This window comes from Chiloscyllium plagiosum, unplaced genomic scaffold (assembly GCF_037043375.1).
Source record: "Chiloscyllium plagiosum isolate Xiang-an unplaced genomic scaffold, Cpla_swu_hap1 HiC_scaffold_37, whole genome shotgun sequence".
NCBI lineage: Eukaryota > Metazoa > Chordata > Chondrichthyes > Orectolobiformes > Hemiscylliidae > Chiloscyllium > Chiloscyllium plagiosum.
In genome coordinates this window covers 62,595,745-62,608,014 of record NW_028270175.1, presented here as the reverse complement: position 1 = coordinate 62,608,014, position 12,270 = coordinate 62,595,745, and positions in this window count along the sequence as shown.

The following is a 12,270-nucleotide window of genomic DNA, read 5'->3' as shown; positions in this document are numbered from 1 at the left end:
TCTTCGGTCTTTAGTATCTCCCAAATTGTTTGCCAAATTTCTTCAGCTGTCCTGCCTTTGACTGTTTTTTTCTCCCCCCAGACCACCATAGCCAAATCCTCCCTTAGGCCATATAATTATCATTGACTAACAATAAAATTCTCATGTATGACTCAGTCTTCACACTTTCAATCTGAATGTGAAACTCCAGCATGTTGTGGTTACTCTTTCCAAGGCCAAGCTCATCCACCAATCCTTCCTTGTTACATAATATCAAATCTAAATTTGATTAGATGCCCTACAGTATGGAAACAGGCCCTTCGGCCCAAGTCCACACCGACTCTCCGAAGAGTAACCCACCAAGTCCCATTTCCCTCTGAGGAATGTACCGAACTCTATGAGCAATTTAGCATAGCCAATTCACCTGACCTGCACATCTTTGGACTGTGGGAGGATACCCACGCAGACAGGGGGACAATGTGCAAACTACACGCAGACAGTCCCCCGAGGCTGGAATCGAATCTGGGACCCTGGTGTTGTGCTAACTACTGAGCCACCGTGCCGCCCCATTCTCTGGTTGTTTCCATGACATCCTGCTCTCAGAAATAATCTCTCATACAGTCTATGGATATTTATTCAAGGATATCAATGTCAAGTTGATTAATTGAGCCAATTTGCATGTTCAAACCACCCATAGTTACTGTTGTGCCCTGGGTACAAACCCTCACTCTTTACTACCTCAGAAGTACTTTGGGGGGACAGTGGCTGAAAATTACTCTTTTCAAGCGGTTTCTTCTCTTGCTTTTTATTTGAACTGAGACGGATTTCAAACTTTTTTGGCACAAAACACTTTGCAAAGTTCTGAGTTCCCACTCTCACGAACAAATGTTTATTTTCTTTTCACTAGTTACATTTCACAGTAAATATCGACGATTTAAGAGGACTAAAAGTAGTCTTGAAATATTGATAGCAAACAGGGTTGAGGAAAATCCCAAAGAATTATTTTCATATATAAGGAGCAAGAGGGTAACTAGAGAAATGTTTGGCCCAGACAAGGACAAAGGAAGAAAGTTATGCATGGAGTCAGAGACAATGGGTGAGATTCTTAGTGATTACTTTGCATCTGTATTCACCGAGGAAAGGGATTTGACGGAGGTTGAGGTTAGAGATAGATCTCTGAGTACTCTGGTTCAAGTCGACATAAAGAGGGAGGAAGTTTTGAATACTCTAAAAGGTATTAAGGTAGACAAACCCCAAGTCCGGATGGGATCAACCACAGGTTACTGAGGGATGTGAGTGTGGAAATAACTGGGGCTTTAACATATATCTTTGCAAGATGATTGAACATGGGTGAGGTACCGGAGGATTGGCGAATTGCTAATATTGTCCCCTAGTTTAAGAAGGATAGCGGGGATAATCCAGGTAATTGTAGACCGGCGAACCTGATATCAGTGGTAGGGAAGCTGCTGCAGAAGGTACTGAGGGACTTGAGAATGGCGTTTTATTAGGTTCAACATGGTCGGCTGATGGAGAAGGTGAAGTCGCATGGGGTCCAGGGTGTTCTATCTAGATGGATAGAGAACTGGCTGGGCAACAGGAGACAGAGAGTAATAGTGGAAGGGGATTTCTCAAAATGGAGACCTATGCCCAGTGGTGTGCAACAGCGATCTCTGCTGGGACCACTGCTGTTTATGATATATATATATATCAATGATTTGGAAGAAGGTATCAGTTGCCTGATGAACAAGTTTGCAGATGACACTAAGATTGTTGGAGTAGCAGACAGTGAAGGGGACTGTCAGCGAATACAGCAGAATATAGATATTTTGGAGAGATGGGCACAGGAATGGCAGATGGAGTTCAATCTGTGCAAATGCGAGGTGATGCATTTTGAAAGAACCAGTTCAAGAGTGAACAGCATAGCAAACAGAAATGTCCAGGGGAAAATTGACTTACAGCGAGATCTGAGTGTTTGGGTCCATTGTTTCCTGAAGGTATCAACAAAGTAAAGTGGTCAAGGTGGCATATGGCATGCTTTCCTTCATTGGATCAGGTGTTGAGTACAAGCACTAGCAGGGCATGTTACAGTTGCATAGGACTTTGGTTTGGCCGCATATAGAATACTTCATATAGTTCGGGTCAACACATTAACAAAAGGATGTGGATGCTTTGATTAGGGTACAGAGTAGGTTCACCAGGATGCTGCCTGGGTTGGACGGTGCTGGTTATGAAGAAAGATTGAGTAGATTAGGACTATTTTCATTACAAATTCGAAGGCTGAGGTCTACAAAATCAAGACAGATATACACAGGGTGGATAGCAAGAAGCTTTTTCCCCAGATTGTGAAACTCAATTACTCGGGGTCATGAGGTGAAAACAAGAGGGAAAAGGTTTAGGGCAGATATATGTGGGATGTTCTTTACACATAGGGCAGATGCAGCCTGGAACTTGGGGCCAGCGGAGGTGGTAGGGCAGGAACGATAGCGTTATCTAAGATGTACTTAGACAGAAACATGAATGGGCAGGGAGCAGAGGGATACAGACCCTTAGAAAATAGGTGTCAGGTTTAGAAAATACGAGGATCTGGATCAGCACAGGCTAGGAGGGCCGAAGGATCTGTTTCTGTGTTGAAATGTTCTTTGTTCTTTATCAGTCATTCTAAAAATAGCAAGTTTTCAACTTATTGTATGCTATACTTTAAGAATATAAACGATTTATTTATTTGATAGTGCATGCCAAATTATTGTCATTTCTAACTTACAGTCACAGGGTCAAAGCGATGTACAGCATGGAAACAGACCCTTCGGTCCAACTTGTGCATGCCGATCAGATATCCCAACCCAATCTACTCGCACCTGCCAGCACTCAGCCCATATCCCTCTCAACACTTTCTATTCATATACCCATCCAGACGCCATCTAAATGTTGCAATTGGACTAACCACCACCACTTCCTCTGGCAGTTCACTCCACGCACGCACAACCCTCTGAGTGAAAAAAATGCTACTTACATCTCTTTTGCATTTTTTCCTTCCTAACCGAAACCTATGCCCTCTAGTTCTGGACTCCCCACCCCAGGGAAAAGACCCTCAATCTCCAGCGTTCCAGGGAAAACAACCCCAGCCTGTTCAACCTCCAGCTATAGCTGAAACCCTCCAACCTTGGCAACGTGCACGTAAATCTTTTCTGAACCCTTTCAAGTTTCACCTGATCGATCAGATCCTGGGGAGTTTTGCATCTTCATGTTTTTCGAGACATCCAGCACTTCTTCCTCTGTAATATGGACATTTTTCATGATATCACCATCTATTTCTCCGTATATCTACATCTCCCATCTCCTTTTCCTGAGTAAACACTGATACAAAATGCTCATTTAGTATGTCTCCCATCTCCTGCGGATCCACACAAAGGCCACCTTGCTGATCTTTGAGGGCTCTTTTCTCTCCCTGTTTACCCTTGTGTTCTCAATGTATTTGTAAAATCCTTTGGATTCTCCTTAACTCTATTTGCCAAAGCTATCTCATGTCCCTTTTTTTGCCTTCCTGATTTCCCTCTTTAGAATATTCCTCCTGCCTTTATACTCTTCTAAGGATTCACTCGATCTATCCTGTTTGTACCTGTCATATTCTTCTTATTCTTAACCAGCCCCTCAATGTCTTTAGTCATTCAGCACTCTCTATACCTTCTAGCCTTTCTTTTTACCCTAACAAGAATATACTGTGTCTGGGCTCCGGCTATCTAATTTCATGAAGGCTTCCCATTTTCTCGCCGTCTGCTTACCTGCGATCATTTGCCGCCAACAGCTTTTGAAAGATTTTGCCTAATACCGTCAAATTGACCTTCCTCCAATTTAGAACTTCAACTTTTAGATCTAGTCTATCCTTTTCCATCATTTTTTAAAAACTAATAGAATTGTTGGCAAATAACTGAAGCTGACGCATTTCAGGTGAGAAATTAAATCGATTGATTATATTTAAATGTTATAATTCTATTTGATTGTTCAATCAAATGCTCACTCTGAATATTCAATCTGTCAGCTGTCAACTATTTTGCAAATGATAGCGCGACAATATAGGCATTTGAATACTGAGATTCAATGTGTAATTGTGATCACCAGCATAGTCAGACAACATGTTCTTTTTCGATACAAAACAAAATGTGCATTCTTTACTTTTGGATAATAAAAGGTCATTCGGTGTTTATATTTTAATTCCATCGACATAGAATCAATTTTATTGTTTTCAGAGTTGATGCAGATATTGTTCAGTTGAATAATTGTATTTCATACCTTATTATTGCACAATTCACAAACATGGCAAACTCCTGATTATTGTGCAGGTCAGTAGGCCCATCACTTTGCATCATGACCGACATTAAATGTGGATTCCAAAAGGGTGAATTCGTGTACAGTGTTACTGGACCTCACAGATGCATGTAAAACTCAGAGAGACACTGACCTGGCCCTGAATCTGTGAAGAGAGTTTCCAACTTGGGTCAGGGCAGTCATTCAAACATTCCCTCACAGAGAATCATTTGGAATCCACCTTGAGCAGGAGGAAACTAGCCAAGAGGCTATCACTGCACTCAGTGTAGGTATAAATGCAGTCTAAATTAGATACCAATGACTGACCAGGAACCATGCCTCTTAAATTCAACCTCAGTCAGAGCCTTGCCCAGGGAGCAGATGTATGGACATGGACTGTCAGAATCACATCGCACACGTTACTTATGGTGATGACATCTGGTATATCCCCCGGACTCCATTCATCTGCACCCTGGACAAGACACTGGGTGAAAACCTTCACAATTGACAGTCTATTGCAGCATCTTGTGTCTCACAGTGATCCCTCTGAAACTATATCCAATAAATGTACCTTCACATTCAACAGTATCAAAATAAAATTATTCATGCCTGTGGATACTCAGATACTAAATCATAGGTCTGAAGAAAGCAGGAACAAACAGGAAGCCAAAAATCGTTTTAATAACTCAACTTGGTGGATTTTGTCTGATCGTGGTAACCACACATATTGTGCTGACACTCAGGTGAATGTAACAATGCACATCAAAACTGGACCTCTTGGTCTAACGCCCCTCCCCACCTTCGTGACCTCACACATCTCGCTCCCTCACACATTCAACAACTGATGAGAATCCACAAGCTGAGTGAAACGTGGAACATAGAACGGTACAGCACAGTGCAGGCACTTCATCTCTCAATGTTTTGGCAGCCTTTTATCCTACTCTAAGATCAGACTAACCTCCACAACCTTCAATGCACTAACTTTCGTGTGCCGATCCAGGAATCTTCTTAAATATCTCTATTGTATCTGACTCTACTACCACCGCTGGAGGAAAGCCCGAGCTGCTCAAACTTGCATTGTAAGACATACTCTCCAGTTCAGGCAGCACCCTGTTAAGTCTCCTCTGCGCACTCTCTGAGGCTTCCACGTGTTTCCGATAATGAGGCAACCAGAACTGAACATAATATTCCAAGTATGGTTGAACCACAGCTTTATAGAGCGAAGAAATAACGTCGCTGCTCTTCAACGCAATCCCCCTCATAATGAAAGACAACACACCGTATTCCTTCTGAACAACCAAATCAATTTGGGTGGCAACTTTGAGAGATCTATGGACAATGACCCCAAGTTCCCTCTGTCACTCCACACTGCCAAGAGTTCTGCCTTTAACCCTGTATTCTTTATGCAAATGCAACCTCCCAAAATAAATTGCTTCACATTTTTTAAGGTTGAACCCAAGGTGCCACTTATCAGCCCAGCTCTGCATCCTGTCAATATCCTGTTGCAACCTACAATAGCCCTCCACACTATCCACAACCCGACCAACCTTCGTGTCATCGGCAAACGTACTAACCTACTTGTCCACTTCCTCATCAAAGTAATTTATAAAAATCAAGAAGAGCACAAGTCCCACAGCCGATCCCTGTGGAACACGACTGGTCACTGAGCTTCAGGCTAAATACTTTCCATCTGCTACCATCTTCTGACTTCTATGGGCCAATCACACCCGTATCCACAGAGCCAAATTTCTCTGCGCCCCATGCTTCCGTACCTTCTGAAAGAGCCTACAATGGGGAATGCCTTGCTAAAATTCTTGTTGACCACATCTACTGGTCTACCTTCATCAACGTGTTTTTTACATCTTCAAAGAATTCAATAAGGTTTCTGACGGATGACCTGCTCCTCACAAAGCCATGCTGACTATCTGTAATCAAACTATTGTTTACTAAGTAATTGTAAATACTGTCTCAGAAACGTCTGCAATACTTTGCCCACCACTGATGTAAGACTGACTGTTCGGTCATTCCCAGAGTTATCCCTATTGCCTTTCCCGAACAAGGGAATAACATTTGTCACCCTCCAAACATCTGGCTGGCACTGCTCCAGTGGACAGTGAGGACGCAAAGATCATCGCCAAAGGCACGCCAATCTCTCCCGTCGCTTCCTGGAGTAACCGAGGGTAACCCCATCTGGCCTAGGGGATTTATCTATTCTTATGTTTGTAATTCATTCAATCAGTGTATACTTCCCTTCAACTTTTCTACACCCTGACCAACCAACTGATTGACTGCTTTCCATTTCAGTGCAATATACAGTGCTGCCTTCCTGAGTAAGTACAGTTCACAACATTCTGGGAATCATGGAATGAAAAAAATAAAGGAATGCACCAATGCTTTCCTGATGAAGAGTTTACGACCGAAACATCGACTCTCCTACCCCTCGGATGCTGCCTGACCTGCTGTACTTTGCTAGCACCACATTTTTTGATTCTGATTTCCATCAACAGCATTCCTCACTTTCTCCATTACTGAGGGCTGTCCCCTCTGCATACGGAGTGGGCAATTAACCATCAGAAACTCATTGTATGTGGAGCTGACTGCTCAGTTCTCGAAAGTTGCACTTGATGAATACATTTTTAAAAAAAAGAAATTACAATTCCGCAGATATTCATTCAGTGCCAGAGTTAGAAATGTGGTTCATGGTTTCAGCAGCTGGATATCAAACAGGAAATGACTGAAGAACTCTGCGATACAGGGTATTCCAGGTATTATATTGCAGCTTACATTAATGTTGAGAGTATTTTCAGACAGGCTGACAGATGTGATAAGGGAATGAGTTGACATGTGGAGGTGTGACATTTTTACCATCACAGAGGCGCATTTGAGGGAGGTCAGGGCTAACAATTCAAAACTCTATTGTACTGGAACTATAGACAGGACAGGGCAGGGTATTAAAGATGAAGTGGAGTTGCTTTATTAATTAACAAGTCAGTTACTGGTGAAAGGATGGACAATATCTTGGAAGGGTCTTCAAATGAGGCTTTGAGGGTCGAGATTTGAATCAAAACGATGACACACACACTGCTTTTTTAAGCACACTTTAGCTTACAGTGTGTAAACAGGCCCTTCTGACCTACAAGTCCACACAGACCCTCCGAAGAGCAACATTAAGATTGACAAGTCGCCAGGCCCGGATCAGAGTTGACCTCGGCTGCTTTGTAAAATGAGAAACGTGATTGCTTCGTCACTTGCGAAGATATTTGCATCCTTGGTCTCCACTGGAGTCGGTCCTGAGGACTGGAGAGAGGCAAATGTAATTCCTCTCTTCAGGAAAGGAAATAGGGAATTCCCGAACAATGACAGTCCAGTAAGTCTCACGTCTGTTGTCTGCAAGGTGTGAGAAAGGATTCTGAGGGATAGAATTTATGACCATCTGGAAATGCAGTCAACACGGCTTGATTAAATGCAGTCAACACGGCTTAGTGAGGAGCAGGTCATGATGAGAGTCGAGCTGTGGATGTGGTGTATACGGACTTCAGCAAGGCATTTGATAAGGTTCCCCATGGTAGGCTCATTCAGAAGGTCAGGAGGAATGGGATACAGGGGAACTTAGCTGTCTGGATACAAAATTGGCTGGCCTACAGAAGACAGTGAGTGGTAGTAGAAGGAAAATATTCTGCCTGGACGTCAGTGGTGAGTGGTGTTCCACAGGGCTCCGTCCTTGGGTCTCCATTGTTTGTCATTTTAATTAATGACTTGGATGAGGGGATTGAAGGATGGGTCAGCAAGTTTGCAGACGACACAAAGGTTGGATGTGTCGTTGACAGTACAGAGGGCTGATGTAGGCTTCAGGGGGACATTGACAGGATGCAGAGATCGGCTGAGAGGTGGCAGATGGAGTTCAGCCTGGATAAATGCGAGGTAATTCATTTTGGAAGGTCGAATTTGAAAGCTGAGTACTGGATTAAGGATAGGATTCTTGGCAATGTGGAGGAATGGAGAGATCTTGGTAGGCAGGTACATGGATTCCTTAAAATGGCCAACCAAGTGAACAGGATTGTTAAGAAAGCATATGGTGTTTTGGCTTTCATTAACAGGGGGATTGTGTTTAAGAGTTGTGAGATCTTCTTGCAGCTCTATAAAACTTTGGTTAGACCGCACTTGGAATACTGCGTCCAGTTCTGGTCGCCCTATTATAGGAAAGATGTGGATGCTTTGGAGAGGATTCAGAGGAGGTTTACCAGCATGCTGCCTGGAATGGAGAGCTTATGAAGAGAGGTTGACTGAGCACGGACTTTTTTCATTGGAGAAAGGGAGGAGAAGAGGGACCTAATTGAGGCATACAAGATAATGACAAGCATAGATAGAGTCGAAACCCAGATACTATTTCCCAAGCCAGAAATGGCTAAAACGAGGTGTCATAGTTTTAAGCTGGTTGGAGGAATGTATAGAGGGGATGTCAGAGGCGGGTTCTTCACACAGAGAGTTGCGAGAGCATGGAATGCGTTGCCAGCAGGAGTTGTGGAAGCAAAGTCCTTGGGGACATTTAAGAGACTACTGGACATGCATATGGTCTCAGAAATTTGATGGTGCATACATGAGGATCAATGGTCGGCACAACATCGTGGGCTGAAGGGCCTGTTCTGTGCTGTACGATTCTATGTTCAATTTTCAAAGTCCTTGCACTTAATAATAACTTGGTCTTGGGTGTGGAACTGAGGCCCATCATTTCAATGCTCCATACTGTGAGTTGTGTACTGTTTTCACCATATTGTTATAAAGATGAACTGAAAAAGGAGGGATTTTGTGTTTATTGGACAATCTAAAAGTTGGTATTACGAAAGGATGTTGGACCTTCAGTAAAAAGACTTTGCTGTAAATGGTTAGAACAATGGTGCAAACATTTACACAGAGATTTCCAGCCCAACATCCAAGGATGTTGGGCTGGGATCATACTGGCCATCAATGGAGCTGCACAATTCTGTTTGGATACTGACATTGTGGAAATAACATACACTGGATATGGTTTATGAGGGATTCAATGTAAGATGCTATCTGCTGCAGGAACCCTTCATCTTTATAACACATTCATTCAGGATTGGGTCCAAGGTACAAAATTACAGAAGGGATATACTTGCAAAACATGGTTGTTTACTGGTCATTGTTACAAATGTTGAATTGCATCTGGACCAGCGCCATATGCTAGTCCATTGACCAGTCTGCCCCACACACATCTCCCTGTTGTTCAGGTATGTCTCTAACCAGTCTATTGTGAGGGATTGTGTGACGAACTGTCCAGCTCAAGTTAGGAAGCTCACTGAACAGATTTTGGAGATGGCCAGTGTTTTTGGAGGTCGTGGTGAGGGCCAGTAAAACTGTGCCTGAATGTTGGTTTTTTTTTCAATGTCATTTCCAACAGCTTTTCTGCCTGCAAGATGGTGTGTTCACTGAACTGGACATGATTTGGCTGTTTACTGTAGTCACTGAACTGTAATACTTAGGTGTGCGCTCTGGTAAGTCAATTGTTGTTCACTTCACTTGCTTTCAACTGAAAAACAATGATGTTTGGTTTATTTTAAAATATGTAAGAAATAAAGTGATATTAATTCATCATTATACAGAATGTAAAAGTGACCTGCTGTATATTTCCCACAGACTAATCAAGCAACAATCAGATATTGTCTGGAAAGCAAGATTATGTGAACAGGACTATGTCTCAGGCAACATCACCATCCTCTGTGGTAGGTTCTGTCCCACTGACAGGACACAGCCAGGCAGAGGTGGACAGCTCCTTGACATCTTGTCAATATGGGGAGGCATGGTGGCTCAATGGTTAGCATTGCTGCCTCATAGCACCAGAGACCCAGGTTTGATTCCAACCTTGGGCCACTGCCTGTGTGGAGTTTGCACATTCTCCCTGTGTCTGCATGGCTTTCCTCCCACAGTCCCAAGAAAGGCAGATCAGGTGAATTGGCCATGGTAGTGGGTTGCTCTTTGGAGGGGGTTGGCGTGGAATGGTTGGGCCAAAGGGTCTGTTTCCACAGTGTAGGAAATCTAAAATAATCATAGTGCTCAGCATTGATGTTGGATCCTGTGGCGGCTAGACTGCTCTGCGGCAGGTTATGGGGAACCAATAAAAGGGAAACCAAAAATTGACGACATCATCACCGATCTGCCTGCTGCAGATACACTCCTCCATTTCATATATCGGTAAGAATGGTCACTGCACAGTCCTAATGGGGAACAAGGGCTAACTTCTCATTTTGCAGACCCTCCACACCGTGATATCGACTGAATGGTAAAGACTTTAAACAGATTAAGCAACCAATGACGATGCATCCATGAGGTATAATGGCCCATCCGCAGCAGCACAATCGTATTCTGTACAACTCATACAGTCTGCAACTTCCTGGACAGACATAAATCCCACTATACAGTAACCACCACGGCCCGACAACTCTCCCACTGTACCGTAACCATCACGGCCCGACATACCTCCCAATGTACAGTAACCATCACGGCCCGACATACCGCCAACTGTACAGTAACTGTCACGGTCTGACATACCTCCCACTGTACGTTAACCATCACGGCCCGACATACCTCCCACTGTACAGTAACCATCACGGCCCGACATACCTCCCACTGTACAGTAACCATCACGGCCCGACATACCGCCAACTGTACAGTAACTGTCACGGTCTGACATACCTCCCACTGTACGTTAACCATCACGGCCCGACATACCTCCCACTGTACAGTAACCATCCCGGCCCGACATACCTCCCACTGTACAGTAACTGTCACGGCCCGACATACCTCCCACTGTACAGTAACCATCACACCCCGACATACCTCAAACTGTACAGTAACCATCTCGGAGAGACATACCTCACACTGTACAGTAATCATCACGGCCCGACATACCTCCCACTGTAGAGTAAGCATCAAGGCCCGACATACCTCCCAATGTACAGTAACCACACGGCCCGACATGCCTCCCACTGTACAGTAACCATCACAGACAGACATGCCTCCCACTGTACAGTAACCATCACGGCCCGACATACCTCCCATTGTACAGTAACCATCACGGCTCGACATACCTCCCACTGTACAGTAACGATCACACCCCGACATACATCCCACTGCACAGTAACCGTCACGCCCCAACATACCTCGCACTGCACAGTAACCATCACGGCCCGACATACCTCAAACTGCACAGTAACCGTCAGGGAGAGACATACTTCCCACTGTACAGTAACCATCACGGCCCGACATACCTCCCACTGGAGAGTAGTCTTCACGGCCCGACATACCCCCCCTTGTACAGTAACCATCACGGCCAAACATACCTCCCACTGTACAGTCACTGTCATGGCTCGACATATCCCCCACTCTACAGTAACTATCCCGTCCCAACATACCCCCTACTGTACAGTAACCATCACGGCCCGGCATACCTCCCACTATACAGTAACCATCACGGTCTGACATAGCTCCCACTCTACAGTAACCGTCACAGCCCGACATACCTCCTACTGTACAGTAACTGTTACTGCCCGACATACCTCCCACTGTACAGTAACCATTACAGCTCGACATTGCTCCTAATGTACAGTCACTGCCACACGGCACATCATACCTCCCACTGTACAGTCACTGTCATGGCTCGACATATCCCCCACTGTACAGAAACTATCACGTCCCAACATACCCCCCACTGTACAGTAACCATCACGGCCCGGCATATCTCCCACTATACAGTAACCATCACGGTCTGACATACCTCCCACTCTACAGTAACCATCACAGCTCGACATACCTCCCACGGTACAGTAACCATCACAGCCAGACATAGCTCCCACTGTACAGTAACCATCACGGCCCGACATACCTCCCACTGCACAGTAACTGTCATGGCCCGACATACCTCCCACTGTACAGTAACCATCACACCCAGCCATACCTCAAACTGTACAGTAA